This window comes from Dendrobates tinctorius, unplaced genomic scaffold, assembly GCF_039654945.1.
Source record: "Dendrobates tinctorius isolate UK_male_01 unplaced genomic scaffold, ASM3965494v1 ptg000021l, whole genome shotgun sequence".
NCBI lineage: Eukaryota > Metazoa > Chordata > Amphibia > Anura > Dendrobatidae > Dendrobates > Dendrobates tinctorius.
The window spans coordinates 36,958,137-36,985,528 of record NW_027361689.1 but is presented as its reverse complement, the minus strand read 5'-3'; the positions used below and the strand labels follow the sequence as shown (position 1 = coordinate 36,985,528).

Sequence of the window (27,392 nt, the reverse complement as noted above, 5' to 3'; positions counted from 1 at the left end):
CAGGTTATCTGGGGTTAATCTAGCTGGAAATCAGGTGGGATGTTTGGTCACGCCCACGGTCTTTAAATAGTCGTGCTGGCCTGTGGGCGTCGCCGATTATAGCTTGTGTTTTGTGCCAAGTGGTTCCGGTCTGGAGTGGAGGTGTTGGAGAGAGAAATTCATAGCTGGTGTCGTATGATCCGTTGTTACCTTTTCGTCTTCCTATATTTGTGCTTTGTTTTGCCCTGTTCACATTATAGTATTGTCCTATGTGGTTGCGGCGCGGTGTGGTTTGAGTTCTCCCTGTCTGTCATTACTGTGTGGGTTTTGGTGGTTTGACAACTCACTGGGTGGAGGGTGGAGGGTTCAGCTTAGGGCTGAGCAGGAGATAAGGAGAGGCTGGAGGCTCAGGCATTTGCACCTTTAGCAAAAACCCTGGGTTGAGGGTCAGACAGGGTTTTCCCTAGTTTGAGGGACTCCGCAGGGGCCCGGGTTTTGTCAGCCTCCTTCGACCTAAGCCTCGCATAACATTATAATCGGCCCAACATTTTTCCATGGATTCCATGACTTCCATAAACCGCCAGTTGGCGGCGCTGTCCGTACAGGTCACCGAGTTGAAGGGGGCAGTTCAGCAGCAGGGCCTGGTTGTAGCTAATGTGCAGGCGGCTTCTGCTGGTGCAGGTGCAGAGCCTAAGATTCCGCTGCCTGAACGATTTTCTGGGGAACGTAGCAAATTTGTCATCTTTCGGGAGGCCTGCAAGTTATACTTTCGCATGCGCCCGGTCTCCTCAGGTAATGAGGCTCAGCGGGTGGGTCTGGTGTTATGATTACTGAGTGGGGACCCCCAAGCATGGGCGTTTTCCTTACCAGCCGACTCTGCTACATTTCATTCGGTTGAGAATGTTTTTTCAGCACTCGGGCTCATTTATGATGACCCCGACAGATTGGCTTTAGCAGAATCTAAGATCCGCGCCCTCCGTCAGGGGGAACGTATGGCGGAAGACTATTGTTCAGAATTTCGCCGTTGGGCAGTAGACACACAGTGGAACGACCCAGCGCTGCGGAGTCAGTTTATTCATGGGGTCTCAGAAAGAGTTAAACAGGCCCTCCTGATGTATGAGACTCCTGCTTCGTTAGAATCTGCCATGAGTTTGGTTATCCGTATTGATCGCCGTTTGCGTCAAGGGGCGCAGGAGACGCTGCCTCTGGGGGAAAGCAGGGGTGCCAGTGTGGTTGCTGCAGATGAGCCCACGGAACCTATGCAAATCGCTGGGGTATCACATGTGCAGCGTCGCGTTCCTGGGTTCAGGAAGCATGGAGCATGTTTTTACTGTGGTAAAAGAGATCATTATGTAAATGCTTGTCCTGTGCTACCAAAGAAAGTCGCACCGGCGGAAAACTGGTAAGCTCAGAGGGTATGGAGGAGGCCCAACTGAGCGTATGCATATCCTCCATGATGGTATCTCAATGTATGCTCCCTGCCAGGGTTATTATTGCGGGCAGAGAGCTACCAATATCAGTTTTTGTGGATAGCGGTTCAGCCACCAATCTCATGGATGAGGAGTTTGCACGCATGGCAGGTTTCAAGATCGAAAAACTCCCTCATCCTATTCGCGTGGTTACCATTAATGCCGCTCCCCTCCCACAGGGGGAGATTACTGAGTTTGTAGCTGAGGTTAAACTCCACATTGGGGTCCTACATTCTGAGTGGGTTACATGTAAGGTACTCAATAATCTCCCAGCACAAATAGTCCTGGGTTTCCCATGGTTGTCTAAGCACAACCCGGTGATTGACTGGAGAACCCAGGACATAGTCCAGTGGAGCAGTTTCTGCCAGGAAAATTGCTTGGCCACATGTGTGTCCGCCGTGAAGTCCAGCCTTCCGGAGGCATTGCTGGATTTTGCGGACGTATTCTCTGAGAGGGGTTGCTCAGAACTACCTCCACATCGAGCCTATGACTGTCAAATTAGGTTAAAACCCGGGGCTAAATTGCCTAAGGCAAGGATGTTTAGTATTTCTGGTCCGGAGAGACAAGCTCTTAAGGACTACATTGCGGAGAGTTTAAGTAAAGGGCACATCCGGCCTTCATCCTCACCTGTAGCAGCGGGGTTTTTCTTTATAAAGAAGAAAGATGGGGGGTTACGCCCGTGTCTGGATTTCCGGGAGTTAAACCAGATTACGGTCCGTGATCCCTACCCGATGCCTCTGATCCCTGATTTGTTCAACCAGGTGGCTGGTGCGAAGTGGTTTTCCAAACTTGACCTCAGGGGGGCATATAACCTCATAAGGGTCCGTCAGGGGGATGAGTGGAAGACGGCATTTAATACCCCTGAGGGTCATTTTGAAAGCCTAGTTATGCCATTTGGGTTGACAACCGCGCCTGCTGTGTTCCAACATTTCATAAATGATGTATTTGCTCATTTGCTGGGGAAATTTGTGATTGTGTACCTGGATGATATCCTTATTTATTCGAGCGACCAGGACACTCATTTAGAGCATGTCAGGCAGGTGTTACAGCTGCTCCGTGAGAATAAGCTCTATGCTAAGCTTGAAAAATGCGTGTTTTTTGTTCAAGAGTTGCCTTTTTTGGGATATATTGTGTCCGCCGCAGGGTTTAAAATGGATGCCGCTAAGGTGCAAGCGGTGCTGTGATGGGAACGGCCTGGTAATCTAAAGGCGCTCCAGCGGTTCCTTGGGTTTGCCAACTATTATAGGAAGTTTATTAAGAATTTCTCTACTATAGCCAAACCGCTCACGGACATGACGAAAAAAGGTACCAATCTCGCTATCTGGTCTGAGGATGCGGTGCGTGCATTTGAGCTTCTGAAGAACCGTTTTGCTTCAGCCCCCATTCTGGTGCAACCGGACGTATCTAAACCTTTTACGGTGGAGGTCGATGCATCTGAGGTGGGAGTGGGGGCAGTACTGTCACAGGGCTCGTCCTTGAGCAATTTGCGTCCATGCGCCTACTTCTCCAAGAAGCTGTCGCTGGCCGAACGGAATTACGACATCGGCAACAGGGAGTTGTTGGCCATCAAATTGGCTTTTGAGGAATGGCGACACTTCTTGGAGGGGGCGGTCCACCAGGTCACAGTCATCACCGACCATAAAAACCTGCTCTATCTGGAGTCGGCCAAGCGTCTGTCTCCCAGGCAGGCTCGCTGGGCATTGTTTTTTACACGTTTTAACTTTCTGGTGACTTACCGTCCTGGGGCGAAAAACACCAAGGCGGATGCCTTATCCAGGTGTTTTCCGGGGGGAGAACCTCGGGAAGAGCCGGTACCCATCCTCCAGGAAGGTGTAGTGGTTTCGGCTCTCACGACTGAGGTAGAGGCGGAGATTGCCGAGGCCCAGGAGGAGGTACCACCAGGACTTCCCGCTAATAAGTCGTTTGTACCCCTTCATCTTCGTCTTAAAGTGTTGGGGGAACACCACGACTCGGTCCTGGCCGGTCATCCAGGGGTTAGGGGCACCTTGGAACTGGTATCGCGCCGCTTCTGGTGGCCAAAAATCCGGCAGGATGTGGTTTCCTACGTGACAGCTTGCATCACGTGCGCCAGGGCCAAGTCGCCCAGAACCCGTCCTGCTGGCACTCTACAGCCTCTGGGGATACCTAGTAGGCCATGGACAGAAATCTCCATGGACTTTATCACAGACTTGCCTGCCTCGGCGGGGAACACGGTCATCCTGGTGGTGGTTGATCGATTTTCGAAGATGGCGCATTTTGTGTCGTTGCCTTCCTTGCCCAACGCGAAGACGTTGGCTCAGGTCTTTGTGCAGGAGGTGGTCAGACTGCACGGAGTTCCGTCGGACATAGTGTCTGATAGGGGTACCCAGTTTGTGGCGAAGTTTTGGAAAGCTTTTTGCTCACGATTGGGGATCAAGTTGTCTCATTCGTCGGCGTTTCATCCGCAGTCAAATGGTCAAACTGAGCGCATGAACCAAAATCTGGAGCAGTATTTGCGATGTTTTGTGTCTGACAACCAAGAGCAGTGGTCGACGTTCCTTCCCTTGGCCGAGTTCGCATTAAATAATCACCGCCAAGAATCATCGGGAGAGTCTCCGTTCTTTTGTGTTTATGGGCACCATCCTCAATTTTGTACCTTGCATCAGGGGGGCTCTGGGGGCGTCCCAGAGGAGGACCGGTTAGGAGTTCAACTATCATCAGTCTGGAGGAGTGTGAAACAGCGATTGCTGAGCATGAGTGCAAGATACAAACGTGTGGCTGACTCTAGACGCGTGCCAGGTCCGGACCTGTGTGTGGGTGATTGGGTGTGGTTAGCTACTAAAAACATAAAACTCAAAATTCCATCATTGAAATTGGGTCCAAGGTTTATTGGCCCTTTTAAGGTTGCTGCCATCATAAACCCGGTTGCTTTTCGGTTGGAGCTTCCTGCGGTATACAAGATACACAACGTGTTTCACAGGTCTTTATTGAAAAAGGTGGTAGGCTCTGTGGACACGACGCCGATGCCACCTCCAGTCATGGTGGATGGCAATTTAGAGTTTGAAGTCTCCAAAGTGGTGGACTCTCGAGTACTGCGCCGTACTCTTCAGTATTTGGTGCACTGGCGGGGGTATGGTCCGGAGGAGAGGTCTTGGGTTCCAGCCTCAGACATACATGCGGAGCGGCTGGTCAGTTCCTTTCACCGCCGTCATCCGGACAAGCCGGGTCCTATGAGTCTTGAGGGCCCTGGGGTCCCTCGTAGAAGACGGGGTACTGTCATGTCGGATGCTGTTCACACCACAGCGTCCGGCAGGCAGCGGTAGTTCCATCTCCGTCCACTATAGCCTCAGTGGCGCCGGCTTGATTTTACTCAGGTTATCTGGGGTTAATCTAGCTGGAAATCAGGTGGGATGTTTGGTCACGCCCACGGTCTCTAAATAGTCGTGCTGGCCTGTGGGCGTCGCCGATTATAGCTTGTGTTTTGTGCCAAGTGGTTCCGGTCTGGAGTGGAGGTGTTGGAGAGAGAAATTCATAGCTGGTGTCGTATGATCCGTTGTTACCTTTTCGTCTTCCTATATTTGTGCTTTGTTTTGCCCTGTTCACATTATAGTATTGTCCTGTGTGGTTGCGGCGCGGTGTGGTTTGAGTTCTCCCTGTCTGTCATTACTGTGTGGGTTTTGGTGGTTTGACAACTCACTGGGTGGAGGGTGGAGGGTTCAGCTTAGGGCTGAGCAGGAGATAAGGAGAGGCTGGAGGCTCAGGCATTTGCACCTTTAGCAAAAACCCTGGGTTGAGGGTCAGACAGGGTTTTCCCTAGTTTGAGGGACTCCGCAGGGGCCCGGGTTTTGTCAGCCTCCTTCGACCTAAGCCTCGCATAACATCTATGTTGATGCCTTTGCCCAAAAAGCTCTACTTTTATCTCATCTGACCAGAGAACATTCTTCCAAAACGTTTTAGGCTTTTTCAGGTAAGTTTTGGCATACTCCAGCCTGGCTTTTTTATGTCTCGGGGTAAGAAGTGGGGTCTTCCTGGGTCTCCTACCATACAGTCCCTTTTCATTCAGATGCCGATGGATAGCACAGGTTGACACTGTTGTACCCTCAGACTGCAGGGCAGCTTGAACTTGTTTGGATGTTAGTCGAGGTTCTTTATCCAACATCCGCACAATCTTGCGTTGAAATCTCTTGTCAATTTTTCTTTTCCGTCCACATTTAGGGAGGTTAGCCACAGTGCCATGGGCTTTAAACTTCTTGATGACACTGCGCACGGTAGACACAGGAACATTCAGGTCTTTGGAGATGGACTTGTAGCCTTGAGATTGCTCATGCTTCCTCACAATTTGGTTTCTCAAGTCCTCAGACAGTTCTTTGGTCTTCTTTCTTTTCTCCTTGCTCAATGTGGTACACACAAGGACACAGGACAGAGGTTGAGTCAACTTTAATCCATGTCAACTGGCTGCAAGTGTGATTTAGTTATTGCCAACACCTGTTAGGTGCCACAGATAAGTTACAGTGCTGTTAATTACACAAATTAGAGAAGCATGACATGATTTTTCGAACAGTGCCAATACTTTTGTCCACCCTCTTTTTTATGTTTGGTGTGGAATTATATCCAATTTGGCTTTAGGACAATTCTTTTGTATTTTTTCATTTAAGACAAATTAAATGAAGATAATAATAACAAAGAATTTGTGTTTTCAATCATTTTCAGGAAGAAACTGAGTATTATCTGACAGAATTGCAGGGGTGTCAATACTGTTGGCCACAACTGTAGTGTATTGGTAATACAGGGATCATCGGTGACATTACAGACAGAAGCTTTGTATATAATATACTGTGTACAGTGTACGTGTACAGGTAACACACTGACTCACCAGTGACGTCTCTAGTTGAAGTACTTCATCTTCACTTTTCATCTTCATCCAGCACAGACCGCCATCACTTCTTCCAGCCATGACTTGACTACTCGACTCGTCTCTGCAGAAAATAACACAGTTATCTAGAGGACCGCTTGCACAGCACATTGCTAAATTTTTCCAAACTTCTACACTACACCAGATGAAGAAAAAAAAAGTATCGTCCTGCACAGTACCAGTACCCCCATTGAAAACAGTATCCTTAAAAATAAAATACATCACTGCGGTAATAATATCTCTTAATTAGCCCCCATGTAAGGGGGTAGCATTTTTATGGACAGTAGAGACAAACTGCCACTTTAAGAGACAGAACCCCCTTGGCTAGAGCAATTGGACATTCCGATCTCCCCTGCAATAAGACTGTTTTGGGTTTGTTCTGCCTGCTAGGAGAGGGGAGGGGCTGTGTTTTCAGGGAGTGTTCTGAGCTTGGAGTCTGAAGGAAGCTGGCGTGCTGGATTCTGTGAGGAGAAAAACGTGCAGCTTAGAACTGACGGAACCTGTGGGATTGTGTACCCTTCCTGGGATAATAAGGGTGGTTTTTCCTGTGTTACTGCGAGGAGCCACGAAGATATACAAGGAAGGAACAGGCTCGGGATCTTCACACTAGGACAAGACCACATTGCACAGGGCTTCCAGGGAGGACATCACATCACCTTGCAGAGAACTGCAGGGGGTCCCCAGAAAGGAACTGCAACACCAACTTCACCGTGTTAACCCCGTGTGCGCACATGTTTAGCCGTGCGGCTGGTATAGAAGCCGCCAGTCAGGCTAGAGTTAGAGTAGCAGCATACTGTATTTTATTGCATTGTTTTGCTTTTTTGAGAAAAACACTGATCTGCAATAGTTGGTGCACCATGCCATTTGTACGGCCCAGCTAGGGAATATCACTTTTGTAAATTGTTTTATGTCATTGCGTACCTCTTTTTACTCATTCCTAACACTGCATTCCTTGCCAGTAAATAAATTAACCCTTTGTTGTTTGCACCTCATCTTGTGTACCGTAGACTCCCTGCATTGTGGTGGTCCCCCCGGCCATCGCTTCACCTACAGTAATTATATCCCCCATCCTGCCCCCCTTGTGTCTCATTCCTGGCTCCAGCCATATGTTCTCCCATCCTGGCCCCATATGCTCTCCCATCCTGCTCTCATATATCTCCATTCTGCCCCCATGTGATGTTCCATCCTGGCAGAGATGTGGGCTGAGGAGATGGCCTGAGACCAGAGAGAAGCTTTGAGGAGATGGCGTGAGATCAGAGAAAAGCTCTAAGGAGACGGCCCGAGAGCAGAGAGAAGCTCTGACGAGACTGCCCAAGACCAGAGAGAAACTCTGTGGAGATGGCCAGAGACCAGAGAGAAACTCTGTGGAGATGGCCAGAGACCAGAGAGAAGCTCTGAGGAGACGGCCCGAGACCAGAGAGAAGCACTGAGGAGACGGCCCGAGACCAGAGAGAAACTCCGTGGAGACGGCCTGAGACCAGAGAGAAGCACTGAGGAGACAGCCTGAGACCAGAGAGAAACTCTGAGGAGCCGGCCCGAGACCAGAGAGAACCTCTGAGGAGACGGCCTGAGACCAGACAGAAGCTCTGAGGAGACGGCCTGAGACCAGACAGAAGCTCTGAGGAGAAGGTCTGAGACCAGAGATAAACGCTGAGGAGGTGGCCTGAGACCAAAGAGAAGCACTGAGGAGACGGCATGAGACCAGAGAGAAGCTCTGAGGAGACGGCCTGAGAGCAGAGAGAAGCTCTGAGGAAACAGCCTGACACCAGAGATGAGCACTGAGGAGACGACCTGAGACCAGACAGAAGCTGAGGAGACGGCCTGAGACCAGAGATGAGCACTGAGGAGATGGCCTGAGACCAAAGAGAAGCACTGAGGAGAAGGCCTGAGACCAGAGAGAAGCTCTGAGGAGACGGCCCGAGACCAGAGAGAAGCACTGAAGAGACGGCCTGAGACCACAGAGAAGCTCTGAGGAGACAGCCTGAGACCAGAGAGAAGCTCTGAGGAGATGGCCTGAGAACAGAGATGCGCGCTGAGGAGATGGCTTAAGACCAGAGAGAAGCTCTGAGGAGATGGACTGAGACCAGAGAGAAGCTCTGAGGAGATGGCCTGAGAGCAGAGAGAAGCTCTGAGGAGACAGCCTGACACCAGAGATGAGCGCTGAGGAGACGGCCAGAGACCAGACAGAAGCTGAGGAGACGGCCTGAGACCAGAGATGAGCGCTGAGGAGATGTCCTGAGACCAAAGAGAATCACTGAGGAGAAGGCCTGAGACCAGAGAGCTCTGAGGAGACTGCCCGAGACCAGAGAGAAGCTCTGAGAAGACCGCCTGAAACCAGAGATGAGCACTGAGGAGACGGCCTGAGACCAGAGAGAAGCTCTGAGGAGACAGCCTGAGATCAGAGAGAAGCTCTGAGGAGACAGTTTGATACCATAGAGAAGCTCCGAGGAGACAGAGACCAGAGATGAGCACTGAGGAGACGGCCTGAGACCAGAGAGAAGCTCTGAGGAGACGTCCTGACACCAGAGATGAGCTCTGTGGAGACGGCCTGAGACCAGAGAGAAGCTCTGAGAAGACCACCTGAAACCAGAGATGTGCGCTGAGGAAACGGCCTGAGACCAGAGAGAAGCTCTGAGGAGACAGCCTGAGACCAGAAAGAAGCTCTGAGGAGACAGCCTGATACCAAAGAGAAGCTCCGAGGAGACAGCCTGAGACCAGAGATGAGCACTGAGGAGATGGCCTGAGACCAGAGAGAAGCTCTGAGGAGATGTCCTGACACCAGAGATGAGCTCTGTGGAGACGGCCTGAGACCAGAGAGAAGCTCTGAGAAGACCGCCTGAAACCAGAGATGAGCGCTGAGGAGACGGTCTGAGACCAGAGAGAAGCTCTGAGGAGACAGCCTGAGACCAGAGAGAAGCTCTGAGGAGACAGCCTAATACCACAGAGAAGCTCCGAGGAGACAGCCTGAGACCAGAGATGAGCACTGAGGAGATGGCCTGAGACCAGAGAGAAGCTCTGAGGAGACATCCTGACACCAGAGATGAGCTCTGTGGAGACGGCCTGAGACCAGAGAGAAGCTCTGAGAAGACCGCTTGAAACCATAGATGAGCGCTGAGGAGACGGCTAGAGACCAGAGAGAAGCTCTGAGGAGACAGCCTGAGACCAGAGAGAAGCTCTGAGGAGACAGCCTAATACCATAGAGAAGCTCCGAGGAGACGGCCTGAGACCAGAGAGAAGTTCTGAGGAGACGGCCTGAGACCAGAGAGAAGCTCTGAGGAGACAGCCTAATACCACAGAGAAGCTCCGAGGAGACAGCCTGAGACCAGAGATGAGCACTGAGGAGATGGCCTGAGACCAGAGAGAAGCTCTGAGGAGACATCCTGACACCAGAGATGAGCTCTGTGGAGACGGCCTGAGACCAGAGAGAAGCTCTGAGAAGACAGCTTGAAGCCAGAGTTGAGCGCTGAGGAGACGGCCTGAGACCAGAGGGAAGCTCTGAGGAGACAGCCTGAGACCAGAGGGAAGCTCTGAGGAGACAGCCTGAGACCAGAGAGAAGCTCTGAGGAGACAGCCTGATGCCATAGAGAAGCTCCGAGGAGACAGCCTGAGACCAGAGATGAGCACTGAGGAGACGGCTTGAGACCAGAGAGAAGTTCTGAGGAGACGGCCTGTGACCAGAAAGAAGCTCTGAGGAGACGGCCTGAGACCAGAGATGAGCACTGAGGAGATGGCCTGAGACCAAAGAGAAGCACTGAGGAGACGGCCTGAGACCAGAGAGAAGCTCTGAGGAGATGGCCTGAGACCAGAGATGAGTGCTGAGGAGACATCCTGACACCAGAGATGAGCTCTGTGGAGACAGCCTGAGACCAGAGAGAAGCTCTGAGAAGACAGCCTGAAACCAGAGATGAGCGCTGAGGAGACGGTCTGAGACCAGAGAGAAGCTCTGAGGAGACAGCCTGAGACCAGAGAGAAGCTCTGAGGAGACAGCCTAATACCACAGAGAAGCTCCGAGGAGACAGCCTGAGACCAGAGATGAGCACTGAGGAGATGGCCTGAGACCAGAGAGAAGCTCTGAGGAGATGTCCTGACACCAGAGATGAGCTCTGTGGAGACGGCCTGAGACCAGAGAGAAGCTCTGAGAAGACCGCCTGAAACCAGAGATGAGCGCTGAGGAGACGGTCTGAGACCAGAGAGAAGCTCTGAGGAGACAGCCTGAGACCAGAGAGAAGCTCTGAGGAGACAGCCTAATACCACAGAGAAGCTCCGAGGAGACAGCCTGAGACCAGAGATGAGCACTGAGGAGATGGCCTGAGACCAGAGAGAAGCTCTGAGGAGACATCCTGACACCAGAGATGAGCTCTGTGGAGACGGCCTGAGACCAGAGAGAAGCTCTGAGAAGACCGCTTGAAACCATAGATGAGCGCTGAGGAGACGGCTAGAGACCAGAGAGAAGCTCTGAGGAGACAGCCTGAGACCAGAGAGAAGCTCTGAGGAGACAGCCTAATACCATAGAGAAGCTCCGAGGAGACGGCCTGAGACCAGAGGGAAGCTCTGAGGAGACAGCCTGAGACCAGAGAGAAGCTCTGAGGAGACAGCCTGATGCCATAGAGAAGCTCCGAGGAGACAGCCTGAGACCAGAGATGAGCACTGAGGAGACGGCTTGAGACCAGAGAGAAGTTCTGAGGAGACGGCCTGTGACCAGAAAGAAGCTCTGAGGAGACGGCCTGAGACCAGAGAGAAGCTCTGAGAAGACAGCTTGAAGCCAGAGTTGAGCGCTGAGGAGACGGCCTGAGACCAGAGAGAAGCTCTGAGGAGACAGCCTGAGACCAGAGGGAAGCTCTGAGGAGACAGCCTGAGACCAGAGAGAAGCTCTGAGGAGACAGCCTGATGCCATAGAGAAGCTCCGAGGAGACAGCCTGAGACCAGAGATGAGCACTGAGGAGACGGCTTGAGACCAGAGAGAAGTTCTGAGGAGACGGCCTGTGACCAGAAAGAAGCTCTGAGGAGACGGCCTGAGACCAGAGATGAGCACTGAGGAGATGGCCTGAGACCAAAGAGAAGCACTGAGGAGACGGCCTGAGACCAGAGAGAAGCTCTGAGGAGATGGCCTGAGACCAGAGATGAGCGCTGAGGAGACATCCTGACACCAGAGATGAGCTCTGTGGAGACAGCCTGAGACCAGAGAGAAGCTCTGAGAAGACAGCCTGAAACCAGAGATGAGCGCTGAGGAGATAGCCTGAGAGACGCTCTGAGGAGACAGCCTGAGACCTGAGAGACGCTCTGAGGAGACAGCCTGAGACCTGAGAGACGCTCTGAGGAGATGGCCCGAGACCAAAGATGAGCACTGAGGAGACTGCCTGAGACCAGAGAGAAGCTCTGAGGAGACGGCCTGAGACCAGAGAGAAGCGCTGAGGAGACTGCCTGAGACCAGAGAGAAGCTCTAAGGAGACAGCCTGAGACCAGAGATAAGCACTGAGAGATGCCTGAGAGCAGAGATAAGCACTGAGAGATGCCTGAGAGCAGAGAGAAGCTCTGTGGAGATGGCCTGAGAGCAGAGATGAGAGTTGAGGAGACGTTTTGAGGGTAAAGAGCAGCGCTGAGGAGACGGCCTAGGAGCAGACAGCTCATTCCCATCACTCGCTTTTAAAAGAAGGGAATGGTGAAAAAAATGATCACGACAGGTCTCAACTTTGTGTATAAAACTAGTGCATGGTAAATATTATGCTGTTGCCGATAGCAACTACGCAATCTGAGGATTATTTTTTTTTCCCAATAAGTGAAAAGAAAACATGAAATGTTATCAGGCCGCACAGATAGCAAGTAAAATCTAACAAATTTGGCTTAAACCTACAGCTGCTTCCCGCTCTGCCAGTAACAAACATGGCCGCCGTGAGCACGCAAACCCCGCCCCCTCAGAGACTTTCAGTTTCTCTCTCAAAGTGACGTAATGACGTCGGGCCGGAGGGGCGGAGCCTGCAGGGACGCGGCCACTTCAGGGCTACTCTACCTCCTGTGTGTGAATGCGGGACTGACATAGCAGGAGCCGCTGCGGTTCTGTATGAGGTACAGCACAGACACAAGCCCCGGCTGCACGGGTCCTGTCACCTGCCCTGTCCGCCCCGGGGAGCAGCTCTCCTGCCTGTGTGCTGGCCGCAGCCGCCGCACTGCGCTTTGGTGCTGAACTGTCAATCATTGTGATTGACAGCTACTGTCAGCAATGTGTTATGTGGGGAGATGATCAGTCTGCGGCCAGAGGCCAAGGTCAGCGGCATGTCAGGGGATGAGCAATGAACACAGGGGCAGAAGGGTGTGATATATATATATATGTATATACCTGGGTGCTAGGTGTGTGTACTATATATGTGTAATTATAAAATACTGTATATATATATATATATATATATATATATATATATATATACTAGCTGAAGAGCCTGGCGCTGCCCGGGCATAGTAACCAACTGTGGTTAGTTATAATAAATTATAGTTATCCTCCATCCCATAGTCCCGTGCCCATATACCCATCATACACATCCTCCATCCCATAGTCCCGTGCCCATATACCCATCATACACATCCTCCATCCCATAGTCCCGTGCCCATATACCCATCATACACATCCTCCATCCCATAGTCCTGTGCCCATATACCCATCACACATATCCTCCATCCCATAGTCCCGTGCCCATATACCCATCACACATATCCTCCATCCCATAGTCCTGTGCCCATATACCCATCACACATATCCTCCATCTCATAGTCCCGTGCCCATATACCCATCACACATCCTCCATCCCATAGTCCTGTGCCCATATACCCATCACACATATCCTCCATCCCATAGTCCCGTGCCCATATACCCATCACACATCCTTCATCTCATAGTCCCATGCCCATATACCCATCACACATCCTTCATCTCATAGTCCCATGCCCATATACCCATCACACATCCTCCATCCCATAGTCCCATGCCCATATACCCATCATACACATCCTCCATCCCATAGTCCCGTGCCCATATACCCATCATACATAGCCTCCATCCCATAGTCCCGTGCCCATATACCCATCACACATATCCTCCATCCCATAGTCCTGTGCCCATATACCCATCACACATATCCTCCATCTCATAGTCCCGTGCCCATATACCCATCACACATCCTCCATCCCATAGTCCTGTGCCCATATACCCATCACACATATCCTCCATCCCATAGTCCCGTGCCCATATACCCATCACACATCCTTCATCTCATAGTCCCATGCCCATATACCCATCACACATCCTTCATCTCATAGTCCCATGCCCATATACCCATCACACATCCTCCATCCCATAGTCCCGTGCCCATATACCCATCACACATCCTCCATCCCATAGTCCCGTGCCCATATACCCATCACACATCCTTCATCTCATAGTCCCATGCCCATATACCCATCACACATCCTCCATCCCATAGTCCTGTGCCCATATACCCATCATACATCCTCCATCCCATAGTCCCATACCCATATACCCATCACACATCCTCCATCCCATAGTCCCATACCCATATACCCATCATACATATCCTTCATCCCATAGTCCTGTGCCCATATACCCATCATGCATATCCTCCATCCCATAGTCCCGTGCCCATATACCCATCACACATCCTCCATCCCATAGTCCTGTGCCCATATACCCATCACACATATCCTCCATCCCATAGTCCTGTGCCCATATACCCATCACACATCCTCCATCCCATAGTCCCATGCCCATATACCCATCACACATCCTCCATCCCATAGTCCTGTGCCCATATACCCATCATGCATATCCTCCATCCCATAGTCCCGTGCCCATATACCCATCATACACATCCTCCATCCCATAGTCCCGTGCCCATATACCCATCATACATAGCCTCCATCCCATAGTCCCGTGCCCATATACCCATCACACATCCTCCATCCCATAGTCCCATACCCATATACCCATCATACATATCCTCCATCCCATAGTCCTGTGCCCATATACCCATCACACATCCTCCATCCCATAGTCCCGTGCCCATATACCCATCACACATCCTCCATCCCATAGTCCTGTGCCCATATACCCATCACACATATCCTCCATCCCATAGTCCCGTGCCCATATACCCATCACACATCCTCCATCCCATAGTACCATGCCCATATACCCATCACACATCCTCCATCCCATAGTCCTGTGCCCATATACCCACCATGCATATCCTCCATCCCATAGTCCCGTGCCCATATACCCGTCACACATCCTCCATCCCATAGTCCCATGCCCATATACCTGTCATACATATCCTCCATCCCATAGTCCCGTGCCCATATACCCATCACACATCCTCCATCCCATAGTCCCGTGCCCATATACCCATCACACATCCTCCATCCCATAGTCCTGTGCCCATATACCCATCACACATCCTCCATCCCATAGTCCCATGCCCATATACCCATCACACATCCTCCATCCCATAGTCCTGTGCCCATATACCCATCACACATCCTCCATCCCATAGTCCCGTGCCCATATACCCATCATACATATCCTCCATCCCATAGTCCCATGCCCATATACCCATCACACATCCTCCATCCCATAGTCCCATACCCATATACCCATCACACACATCCTCCATCCCATAGTCCCATGCCCATATACCCATCATACATATCCTCCATCCCATAGTCCCGTGCCCATATACCCATCATACATACATACACTTGAGCTTTATATATTAGATATATACCTAGGTGCTAGGTGTGCTTGTAGTGTGTGTGATGTGTACAGTATATATACAGTACAGACCAAAAGTTTGGACACACCTTCTCATTCAAAGAGTTTTCTTTATTTTCAGGACTGTGAATATAAGACACACAGTATTTTCGGTTGTTTCACACTTTTTTGTTAATTATATAATTCCACATGTGTTAATTCATAGTTTTGATGCCTTCAGAGTGAATCTACAATTTTCATAGTCATGAAAATAAAGAAAACGCTTTGAATGAGAAGGTGTGTCCAAACTTTTGGTCTGTACTGTATATTATATACTACAATATGTATGCATACATATAAATGTACAAAAAGCGGGTGAAATAAGTATTGAGCTCGTCTTCAATTTTCAAAGTAAATATATTTCTAAAGGTGCTATTGACATAAAATTCTCACCAGATATCAGTAACAACCTGTCCACACAGGCAATGAAATCACACCACAGATGTCTAGAAATTCTGTGTAATAATTAGAAGTGACAAATGGAAAAAGTATTTAACTCGCTTACTGAAATGTATTTAAGGCTATGGGCCCACGTTGCGTTTTAAAACGCACACTGAAAACCGGACTCCTTCCCAGAAATCGCGCGTTTTTTTCCGCGCGATTTCACCGCGATTCTGTTCGCAATTTTGCCGCGATTTTCTCAAGCACTTTCCAAGCGATTTGAAGCATCGCTTGGAAAGTGATTGACAGGTTGGTCACACTCTTCAAACATAGTGTTTGACAAGTGTGACCAGGTTTTTACTATTGAGGCCGCTTATGCGGCCTCAAATAGTAAAAGATAGAATGTTAAAAATGATAAAAAAATAAAAACTCGGGGTATATTTACCTTCCGACGTCCCGCGCTGCCATCCCGGGCCACAGCGTTCCCAGTAATGTCTTGCGAGACCTGTGATGACGTTGGTCTCGCGTTGCTATAGCGATCTCACGAGACCACGTCATCACTGGACCCTGCCGCAAGGCATTACTGGAAACGCTTAGGCCGGGAATGCAGCGCGGGACGTCGGAAGGTAAATATACCCCGATTTTTTTATTTTTTATTCTTTTTTTTACAGGGGTATGGTACCCAGGGCCTGGAGGACAGTCTCCTCTCCTCCACACCGTGGGTACCAACGCACATGAGACGCTTAACTTCCCGCATGGTGGGCATAGCCACATGCGGGAAGTAAGCGATTCTCATGCATTCCTATGGGTGCGGAATCGCGGCAATTCTTTGCGATTCCGCACAAAAGAATGAGCATGCTGCGATTTTTTCCGCGATGCGATTCCGCCGCGGAAAAAAGCGCAGCATTAGCACAGCATGTGCGGAATGCCATAGGAATGCATGGGGGGTGTTCTGTACACAATTTTTAAACGTTTTCGCAGCGTTTTCGCGCCGATAAGCGCGGCAAAAACGCTTAAAAATCACATCGTGGGCACATAGCCTTATACTTCGTACAAAAGCCTGACTGGTGATTACAGCTTTAAGTCGCCTCCTGTATGGAAAAACTGGTCGCAGGCATTGCCCAGGTGTGATTTTGGCCCATTCTTCCGCTTTACATATTGAAGGTCCCATGGGCTCCTTCTGCTTAAAGGGAATCTGTCACCCTTTTTTTCCCCTATTGGCTGCCAGCATAGTCATCGGGGGCTTACCTACAGCATTCTGTAATGCTGTAGATAAGCCTTCGATGTAACCTGGAAGTTAAGAAAAACACGTTATATTGTACACACCGAGGTGGGCGGTCCGGTCCGATGGGTGTCGCCGTCCCGTCCGGCGCCTCCCTTCTTCATGCGAAAGGGGGTAGCTGAGACCCCAGAGAACATGAATCGGGTTCTTTTTGAAGGTTTCCATGGTAGGGGAGAGTCCGATATGTTGTGGTAGAGAGTTCCATAGTAGGGGGGATGCGCGGGAGAAATCTTGTATGCGATTGTGGGAAGAGGAGATAAGAGGGGAGTACAGGAGATCTTGTGAGGGTCTGAGGTTGCTTGTAGGTAAGTAAAGGCCATTTTACATTTAGCAATGCACCAGCGATCCCGACCACGATACGACCCGGTCAGGATCGCTGGTGCATCGTTAATGATCGCTAGTGAGCTGCCACACAGGCAGCTCTCACAGCGATGCAGCAGCGATACAGCAGTCGTTACTTACCTTTCACACGCAGCGATGATGACGTCCTCCCACCCGCCTTCACACGTCGTTCGTCGGCGCCAGCAGGAAGCGCCCGACGTGAAATGGAGCCGGCCGATCTTGCGCAATCAGCGTTGGACAGCAGGGGGAGCCGGTCGGAGGTAAGTATCACACATAGCGATATCGCTGTGACGGTGACGGTGACGTTATAGCGATATTTCTAGCGATATCGCTATGAGTAAAACCCCCTTATCGGGAGACGAGGTTACAGATATATGGAGGACTCAGGTTGTGGATGGCTTTGTATGTCATGGTTAGGGTTTTGAACTGGAGTCTTTGGGTAATGGGGAGCCAGTGCAGGGATTGACAGAGGGGAGAGGCCGGGGAACAGGTGGATTAGTCGAGCAGCAGAGTTTAGAATAGATTGGAGGGGTGCGAGAGTGTTAGAGGGGAGGCCACAGAGCCGGAGGTTGCAGTAGTCAAGGCGGGAGATGATGAGGGCATGGACTAGGGTTTTTGCAGATTCTTGGTTGAGGAATGTACAGATCCGTGAAATGTTTTTGAGTTGAAGTCGGCAGGAAATGGAAAGGGCTTGGATATGTGGTTTGAAAGAGAGATCAGTGTCAAGGATTACCCCGAGGCAGCGAGCTTGTGGGACTGGGGAGAGTGGGCAGCCATTTACATTAATGGATAGGTCCGTTAGGGGGGGTCGAGTGAGCTGGGGGAAAGCTGATGAATTCTGGTCCAGAGATGTAGATCTGTGTGTCATCAGCATAGAGGTGATACTACAAGCCGTGAGATTCTATAAGCTGTCTCAGGCCGAAGGTGTAAATGGAGAAGAGCAGGGGTCCTAGGACTGAACCTTGCGGTACTTCCTTCGACAAATAGGGGACGCGGTGAGGAGGTGGTGTGCGACTGGGAGACGCTGAATATCCGGTCAGGTATGACAAGATCCAAGATAGGGCCAAGTCTGTGATGCCAAGAGATGATTATCATTTATTTATAAAGCACCATTGATTCCATGGTGCTGTACATGAGAAGGGGTTACATACAAATTACAGATATCACTTCCAGTAAAGAAACTAACAATCACAGACTGATACAGGGGGGAAATGACCCTGCTCTTGCGGGCTTACATTCTATAGGATGATGGGGAAGGAGACAGTAGGTTGGGGGATTGCAACAGTTCCGGTGTTGGTGAGGCGGTAGCTCCGGTAGTGGTGAGAAGGTAGCGGGGTCATTGCAGGCTGTAAGCTTTCCTGAAAAGGTGGGTTTTCAGGTTCCGTTTGAAGGATCCGAATGTGGTTGATAGTCGGAAATGTTGGGGCAAAGAATTTCAGAGGATGGGGGATATTCAGGAGAAGTCTTGGAGGCGGTTGGGTGAGGAGTGAATAAGTGTGGAGGAGAGAAGTAGGTCTTGGGAGGATCGGAGATTACGTGAGGGATGGGGAAGGCGACAGTAGGTTGGGGGATTGCAACAGTTCCGGTGTTGGTGAGGCGGTAGCTCCGGTAGTGGTGAGAAGGTAGCGGTGAGAAGGTAGCGGGGTCATTGCAGGCTGTAAGCTTTCCTGAAAAGGTGGGTTTTCAGGTTCCGTCTGAAGGATCCGAATGTGGTTGATAGTCGGAAATGTTGGGGCAAAGAATTTCAGAGGATGGGGGATATTCAGGAGAAGTCTTGGAGGCGGTTGGGTGAGGAGTGAATAAGTGTGGAGGAGAGAAGTAGGTCTTGGGAGGATCGGAGATTACGTGAGGGAAGATACCGGAAGATTAGTTCAGATATATATTGAGGAGACAAGTTATAGATGGCCTTGTAGGTCAGTTTTAGTAATTTGAACTAGATACGCTGAGGGAATCTGAGCCAGTGAAGAGATTTGCAGAGGGGAGAAGTGGAGGAGTAGCGAGGAGAGATGAATTAGTCGGGCAGCAGAGTTAAAGATGGACTGGACAGGTGCGTGCACATGCATTTTAGTAGATTGAGGGTTGAGGAAAGGACAGATTCTGGGAATATTTTTGAGCTGGAGAGATGAGAGGGTCTGTCATAATAGGGAATGGTCCATGGTGTCATAGGCAGAGGACAGGTCCAGGAGGAGGAGGACAGAGTAGTGTCGCTTGGCCTTGGCGGTTAATAGGTCATTGGTGACCTTAGTTTGGCTACTTTCAGTGGAGTGGTGCGGCCGGAAGCCAGATTGTAAGTGGTTGAAGTGGGAGTAGGAAGAAAGGTGGGCGGACAGTTCAAGATGGACGTGTTGTTCCAGTAGGTTTAAGGCATAGGAGAGAGGTGATATAGGGTGATAGCTAGATACAGAGGATGGGTCAAGAGAGGGCTTTTTGTGGATAGGTGTGATTGAGGCATGTTTAAAGCTTGAGGAGCAAACACCAGTTGTTAGTGATAGGTTGAAGAAATGGGTTAGGGTTGGGATAAAGACTGTGGTGAGGTTTGGGATGAAGTGGGATGGGATCGGGTCAAGTGCACAGGTGGCCTTTTTAAGGGGGAGTGTGACTCACAGGATCCTCCAGGGCGTGTCTTTAGGCTGCTCTGCATAATTAACGCATGAGCAACGCCTCTTTCATAAATCCCATAAAAATTAGCACTAAATGAAAAGGTCTATATCTCTGGAACCAACCGTAAGGCTGATAAGGAAAAAAATGGAAAACTCAAGGGATAAGAGGGAATAAAATAAGCAGAAAGATTTCCTTTAAATGCAGTGGGCCGCATAATGAAGGTCATACAAGGCCTCTCATTTCCTCCTCTGCACGAGATCCTTGTAATATTTTGGGGATTTGATGTTTGGTTGGTCTTATGCAATCGCTGACTGGACTTTAAGCTGCTGTATCACTTGTAACTTTTCTTCTCCATGGTATTTAGATAACTTTTCTTTAGGCCATGTGCACACGCTGCGGTTTTGCTGCGGTTTTGCTGCGGTTTTGGCCCTGCAGAACTGCAGCAGTTCCGCAGACATGGTACTTCACCATGTTAGCCTATGGGTTTTCAAAACCGCAGTGCTCACGCTGCGGTTTTTTACCTGCGGAAAAGCTGCGTTTTTTTTTCTGCAGCATGTCAATTGTTTCTGCTGCGGTTTCACACCTTTAACATAGTAGAGGTGTGAAACCGCAGGGCAAAACCGCAGGCCAAACCGCAGCAAAACCGCAGGTCACTTTACCTGCGGTTTTACCTGCGTTTCCGCGGGAAAAAACCCGCAGGTGAATCCGCAGCGTGTGCACATAGCCTTACGTGACCCATTTATCTTCTTACAACTGTACTTCTGTGCTAAGATGACGGTGGACTGGCCATTTATCTCATTCCTGCCATACCCATTTTTCTACTTTTTTTTTTCATTTGTGTCTTCCAGAAGTCATAACTTTTTTTATTATTTTTTACCTTAACATAGCCATATGAGGCTGTTGATTTTTTATTGTTATTCTTTAATTTTGTTGTTTTTCATAAATACAGTAATTGAATCATGTGTTAGAAAATGAAGAAATAAACACGCTTCCACCACGGTGGTTCGGGTTTTGGTTTTACAGGGCACTTAAAATAACCAGAGATCTTTACTCTGCAGGTCAGTACTATTACAGCATCTTCAAGGTTTTTTTTAATTCTCCTACTTTTAAATAAGTAACTTATCCTAAGTCCTGTGGCTTGTTAGAGTCTATATTGATTTTTAGGATCGCTACTTCCAGTAGGTGGCGCTAGAGTTCTAGTCCTCTCCTTCTCTGAAGAGACAATTTGCAGAGGGGCATTGCATGGCCTATAAGTCTCCTTTCACAGGCATGTCACTCTCCACAAGGAGAAACGTTACCCCTTAGACCCCAGTCAGAGGCCTCTCATACATTCATAATGAACTCATAAATCAGATCTCTTTATTTCCACCGATGAGGGGCAAACAACCCAAAACACGTCTTCAAACTGAGTTTCTGGTTTGGCTTTTATTCTAAGTCATGTGTTGTGGCGAGGCTCGTTAAAGTGTCGATATTGTTTTTTTTAGGATTGCCACTTCCAAAAGATGGCACGAGAGACAATTTGCCTACTTTTAAAAAATATACTTTTGCAGAAAGTTAGCTCCTTTTCCCTCCTTGGCGCTGTGTGAGGTCTTGTTTCACCCAAGGGAGAGCTGGAGTTTTTAGTGGAGCCTTTTCGGATACATATGACGACTTTTTGATCTTTTTTTTAAGAAGTGACATTTATTTTTTATGGTGTTCACTTTGTATTGTAAATAACGCAATATTTTAATAGTTTGGACTATTTGTTAGTAAATAGGTATTGCATTATATTGTCTTTGTTATCAATTTTTAGTTCCACTAAAAACATCACCCATGCATGCACATGTAAAAATGACATTGGCTCTAAAAACCATCCCCCAAATGTCACAAACATAAAATGCACTACACAGTGGCTTTCTATTTCAATATGGCCTTCAAAGTAACGCCCTGTCTGATGGTTGGTACATTTTGATCATTAGAAACAAGCTCAGGTAGGGGGAATTGTGGCCACATTATGGTCACCTGAAATTGTCCCAATATTGGATTGTGAGCACATAAGGGTATGTGCACACGCTGCGGATTCTGCTGCGGATCCGCAGTGGATTTGGCCTCTGCGGATCCGCAGCAGTTCCGCAGACAGTGAACAGTACCATGTAAGTCTATGGGATTTACAATCCGCAGTGCACATTCTGCGTTTTTTACACTGCGGAAAGCTGCGGATTTAAATCCGCAGAAAAAATTGACATGTCAATTCTTTCTGCGGATTCCGCTGCGGTTTGCCACCTATTCCATTGTCCAGGTGTCAAACCGCAGGGGAAAACCGCTGGCCAATCTGCAGGTAAAACCACAGGTCAATTTACCTGCGGTTTTACCTGCGGATCCGCACGGAAAAATCCGCTTGTGAATCCGCAGCGTGTGCACATAGCCTAAAGCCTTATGTATTTGTTTTTTGCATGCACCGTGTTCTAGGAAAATAACAATGTTTGGTTTGGTTTCAAGGCCCCTGAAATATTTAAGGTTTAATAATATCCTTTTTACTATAATGGACTCTTGGCTTTTCACATCAGAGGCTATCAATAAGCCGGCACTTGAAGCAGCATTGTGGCTGTTAGTAAGCCAGAACTGGGAGCAGCATTGTAGCTGGCAATAAGCCAGAACTGGGAGCAGCATTGTAGCTGGCAATAAGCCAGAACTGGGAGCAGCATTGTAGCTGGCAATAAGCCGGCACTGGGACAGGCGTGGCTAGCAATAAGCCGGCACTGGGACAGGCGTTGTGGCTAGCAATAAGCCGGCACTGGGAGAGGCATTGTGGCTAGCAATAAGCCGGCACTGGGAGCGGCATTGTGGCTAGCAATAAGCCGGCACTGGGACAGGCATTGTGGCTAGCAATAAGCCGGCACTGGGACAGGCATTGTGGCTGGCAATAAGCCGGCACTGGGAGCGGCATTGTGGCTAGCAATAAGCCGGCACTGGGACAGGCATTGTGGCTAGCAATAAGCCGGCACTGGGAGCGGCATTGTGGCTGTTAGTAAGCCAGAACTGGGAGCAGCATTGTAGCTGGCAATAAGCCAGAACTGGGAGCAGCATTGTAGCTGGCAATAAGCCGGCACTGGGACAGGCGTTGTGGCTAGCAATAAGCCGGCACTGGGACAGGCGTTGTGGCTAGCAATAAGCCGGCACTGGGAGAGGCATTGTGGCTAGCAATAAGCCGGCACTGGGAGCGGCATTGTGGCTAGCAATAAGCCGGCACTGGGACAGGCATTGTGGCTAGCAATAAGCCGGCACTGGGACAGGCATTGTGGCTGGCAATAAGCCGGCACTGGGAGCGGCATTGTGGCTAGCAATAAGCCGGCACTGGGACAGGCATTGTGGCTAGCAATAAGCCGGCACTGGGAGCGGCATTGTGGCTGGCAATAAGCCGGCACTGGGAGCAGCATTGTGGCTGGCAATAAGCCTGCACTGGGAGCAGCATTGTGGCTGGTAATAATCTGTAACTGGGAGCTGCATTGCGGCTGTCAATAAGCCGGCACTGGGAGCGGCATTGTGGCTGTCAATAAGCCGGCACTGGGAGCGGCATTGTGGCTGTCAATAAGCCGGTACTGGGAGCGGCATCGTGGCTATCAATAAGCCGGCACTGGGCGCGGCATCGTGGCTCTCAGTAAGCCGGCACTGGGAGCGGCATTGTGGCTATCAATAAGCCGGCACTGGGAGCGGCATTGTGGCTATCAATAAGCCGGCACTGGGCGCGACATTGTGGCTGTCAATAAGCCGGCACTGGGAGCAGCATTGTGGCTGGCAATAAGCCGGCACTGGGAGCGGCATTGTGGCTGGCAATAAGCCGGCACTGGGCGCGGCATTGTGGCTGGTAATAATCTGTAACTGGGAGCTGCATTGCGGCTGTCAATAAGCCGGCACTGGGAGCGGCAATGTGGCTATCAATAAGCCGGCACTGGGCGCGGCATCGTGGCTCTCAGTAAGCCGGCACTGGGCGCGACATTGTGGCTGTCAATAAGCCGGCACTGGGAGCGGCATTGTGGCTGGTAATAAGCTGTAACTGGGAGCTGCATTGTGTTTGTCAATAAGCCGGCACTGGGCGCGGCATTGTGGCTGTCAATAAGCCGGCACTGGGAGGGGCATTGTGGCTGTCAATAAGCCGGCACTGGGAGCGGCATTGTGGCTGTCAATAAGCCGGCACTGGGAGCGGCATTGTGGCTGGTAATAAGCTGTAACTGGGAGCGGCATTGTGTTTGTCAATAAGCCGGCACTGGGCGCGGCATTGTGGCTGTCAATAAGCCGGCACTGGGCGCGGCATTGTGGCTGTCAATAAGCCGGCACTGGGAGCAGCATTGTGGCTATCAATAAGCCGGCACTGGGAGCGGCATTGTGGCTGGTAATAAGCTGTAACTGGAGCGGCATTGTGTTTGTCAATAAGCCGGCACTGGGCGCGGCATTGTGGCTGTCAATAAGCCGGCACTGGGAGGGGCATTGTGGCTGTCAATAAGCCGGCACTGGGAGCGGCATTGTGGCTGTCAATAAGCCGGCACTGGGAGCGGCATTGTGGCTATCAATAAGCCGGCACTGGGAGCGGCATTGTGGCTGGTAATAAGCCGGCACTGGGAGCAGCATTGTGGCTGTCAATAAGCCGGCACTGGGAGCGGCATTGTGGCTGTCAATAAGCCGGCACTGGGCGTGACATTGTGGCTGTCAATAAGCCGGCACTGGGCGCGGCATCGTGGCTCTCAGTAAGCCGGCACTGGGCGCGACATTGTGGCTGTCAATAAGCCGGCACTGGGAGCGGCATTGTGGCTATCAATAAGCCGGCACTGGGAGCGGCATTGTGGCTGGTAATAAGCCGGCACTGGGAGCAGCATTGTGGCTATCAATAAGCCGGCACTGGGAGCGGCATTGTGGCTGTCAATAAGCCGGCACTGAGCGCGACATTGTGGCTGTCAATAAGCCGGCACTGGGCGCGGCATCGTGGCTCTCAGTAAGCCGGCACTGGGCGCGACATTGTGGCTGTCAATAAGCCGGCACTGGGAGCGGCATTGTGGCTGTCAATAAGCCGGCACTGGGAGGGGCATTGTGGCTGTCAATAAGCCGGCACTGGGAGCGGCATTGTGGCTGGTAATAAGCTGTAACTGGGAGCGTCATTGTGTTTGTCAATAAGCCGGCACTGGGCGCGGCATTGTGGCTGTCAATAAGCCGGCACTGGGCGCGGCATTGTGGCTGTCAATAAGCCGGCACTGGGAGCGGCATTGTGGCTATCAATAAGCCGGCACTGGGAGCGGCATTGTGGCTGGTAATAAGCTGTAACTGGGAGCGGCATTGTGTTTGTCAATAAGCCGGCACTGGGCGCGACATTGTGGCTGTCAATAAGGCGGCACTGGGCGCGGCATCGTGGCTCTCAGTAAGCCGGCACTGGGCGCGACATTGTGGCTGTCAATAAGCCGGCACTGGGAGCGGCATTGTGGCTATCAATAAGCCGGCACTGGGAGCGGCATTGTGGCTGGTAATAAGCCGGCACTGGGAGCAGCATTGTGGCTATCAATAAGCCGGCACTGGGAGCGGCATTGTGGCTGTCAATAAGCCGGCACTGGGCGCGACATTGTGGCTGTCAATAAGCCGGCACTGGGCGCGGCATCGTGGCTCTCAGTAAGCCGGCACTGGGCGCGACATTGTGGCTGTCAATAAGCCGGCACTGGGAGCGGCATTGTGGCTATCAATAAGCCGGCACTGGGAGCGGCATTGTGGCTGGTAATAAGCTGTAACTGGGAGCGGCATTGTGTTTGTCAATAAGCCGGCACTGGGCGCGGCATTGTGGCTGTCAATAAGCCGGCACTGGGCGCGGCATCGTGGCTGTCAGTAAGCCGGCACTGGGCGCGGCATTGTGGCTGTCAATAAGCCGGCACTGGGAGCGGCATTGTGGCTGGTAATAAGCTGTAACTGGGAGCGGCATTGTGTTTGTCAATAAGCCGGCACTGGGCGCGGCATTGTGGCTGTCAATAAGCCGGCACTGGGAGGGGCATTGTGGCTGTCAATAAGCCGGCACTGGGAGGGGCATTGTGGCTGTCAATAAGCCGGCACTGGGAGCGGCATTGTGGCTGTCAATAAGCCGGCACTGGGAGCGGCATTGTGGCTATCAATAAGCCGGCACTGGGAGCGGCATTGTGGCTGGTAATAAGCCGGCACTGGGAGCGGCATTGTGGCTGTCAATAAGCCGGCACTGGGAGCAGCATTGTGGCTGTCAATAAGCCTGCACTGGGAGCGGCATTGTGGCTGTCAATAAGCCGGCACTGGGAGGGGCATTGTGGCTGTCAATAAGCCGGCACTGGGAGCGGCATTGTGGCTGTCAATAAGCCGGCACTGGGAGCGGCATTGTGGCTATCAATAAGCCGGCACTGGGAGCGGCATTGTGGCTGGTAATAAGCCGGCACTGGGAGCGGCATTGTGGCTGTCAATAAGCCGGCACTGGGAGCAGCATTGTGGCTGTCAATAAGCCGGCACTGGGAGCAGCATTGTGGCTGTCAATAAGCCGGCACTGGGAGGGGCATTGTGGCTGTCAATAAGCCGGCACTGGGAGGGGCATTGTGGCTGTCAATAAGCCGGCACTGGGAGCGGCATTGTGGCTGTCAATAAGCCGGCACTGGGAGCGGCATTGTGGCTATCAATAAGCCGGCACTGGGAGCGGCATTGTGGCTGGTAATAAGCCGGCACTGGGAGCGGCATTGTGGCTATCAATAAGCCGGCACTGGGAGCAGCATTGTGGCTGTCAATAAGCCTGCACTGGGAGCGGCATTGTGGCTGTCAATAAGCCGGCACTGGGAGCGGCATTGTGGCTGTTAGTAAGCCAGAACTGGGAGCAGCATTGTAGCTGGCAATAAGCCAGAACTGGGAGCAGCATTGTAGCTGGCAATAAGCCGGCACTGCACTGGGAGCGGCATTGTGGCTAGCAATAAGCCGGCACTGGGACAGGCATTGTGGCTGGCAATAAGCCGGCACTAGGAGCGGCATTGTGGCTGGCAATAAGCCTGCACTGGGAGCGGCATTGTGGCTGGTAATAAGCTGTAACTGGGAGCTGCATTGTGGCTGTCAATAAGCCGGCACTGGGCGCGGCATTGTGTTTGTCAATAAGCCGGCACTGGACGCGGCATTGTGGCTGTCAATAAGCCGGCACTGGGAGCGGCATTGTGGCTATCAATAAGCCGACACTGGGAGCGGCATTGTGGCTGGTAATAAGCTGTAACTGGGAGCTGCATTGCGGCTGTCAATAAGCCGGCACTGGGCGCGGCATTGTGGCTGTCAGTAAGCTGGCACTGGGAGCGGCATTGTGGCTATCAATAAGCCGGCACTGGGAGCGGCATTGTGGCTGGTAATAAGCCGGCACTGGGAGCGGCATTGTGGCTGTCAATAAGTCGGCACTGGGAGCGGCATTGTGGCTGTCAATAAGCCTGCACTGGTAGAGGCATTGTGGCTGTCAATAAGCCGGCACTGGGAGTGGCATTGTGGCTGGTAATAAGCTGTAACTGGGAGCGGCATTGTGTTTGTCAATAAGCCGGCACTGGGAGCGGCATTGTGGCTGGTAATAAGTCGGCACTGGGAGTGGCATTGTGGCTGTCAATAAGCCGGCACTGGGAGCGGCATTGTGGTTGTCAA

The 27,392-nt window shown here is 51.0% G+C and overlaps 1 protein-coding gene across 2 annotated transcripts in view; it reads left to right on the top strand.

Annotated features, from left to right (window-relative positions):
- Nucleotides 1-12,292: 12,292 nt before the first annotated feature.
- LDAH (lipid droplet associated hydrolase) overlaps nucleotides 12,293-27,392 on the top strand; it is a 300,338-nt gene continuing 285,238 nt past the window's right edge. For both annotated transcript variants that reach the window (XM_073568296.1, XM_073568298.1), the window contains exon 1: nucleotides 12,293-12,402. The gene's annotated coding sequence lies outside the window, so the exon portion shown is untranslated. The remainder of the gene's footprint in view (nucleotides 12,403-27,392) is intronic.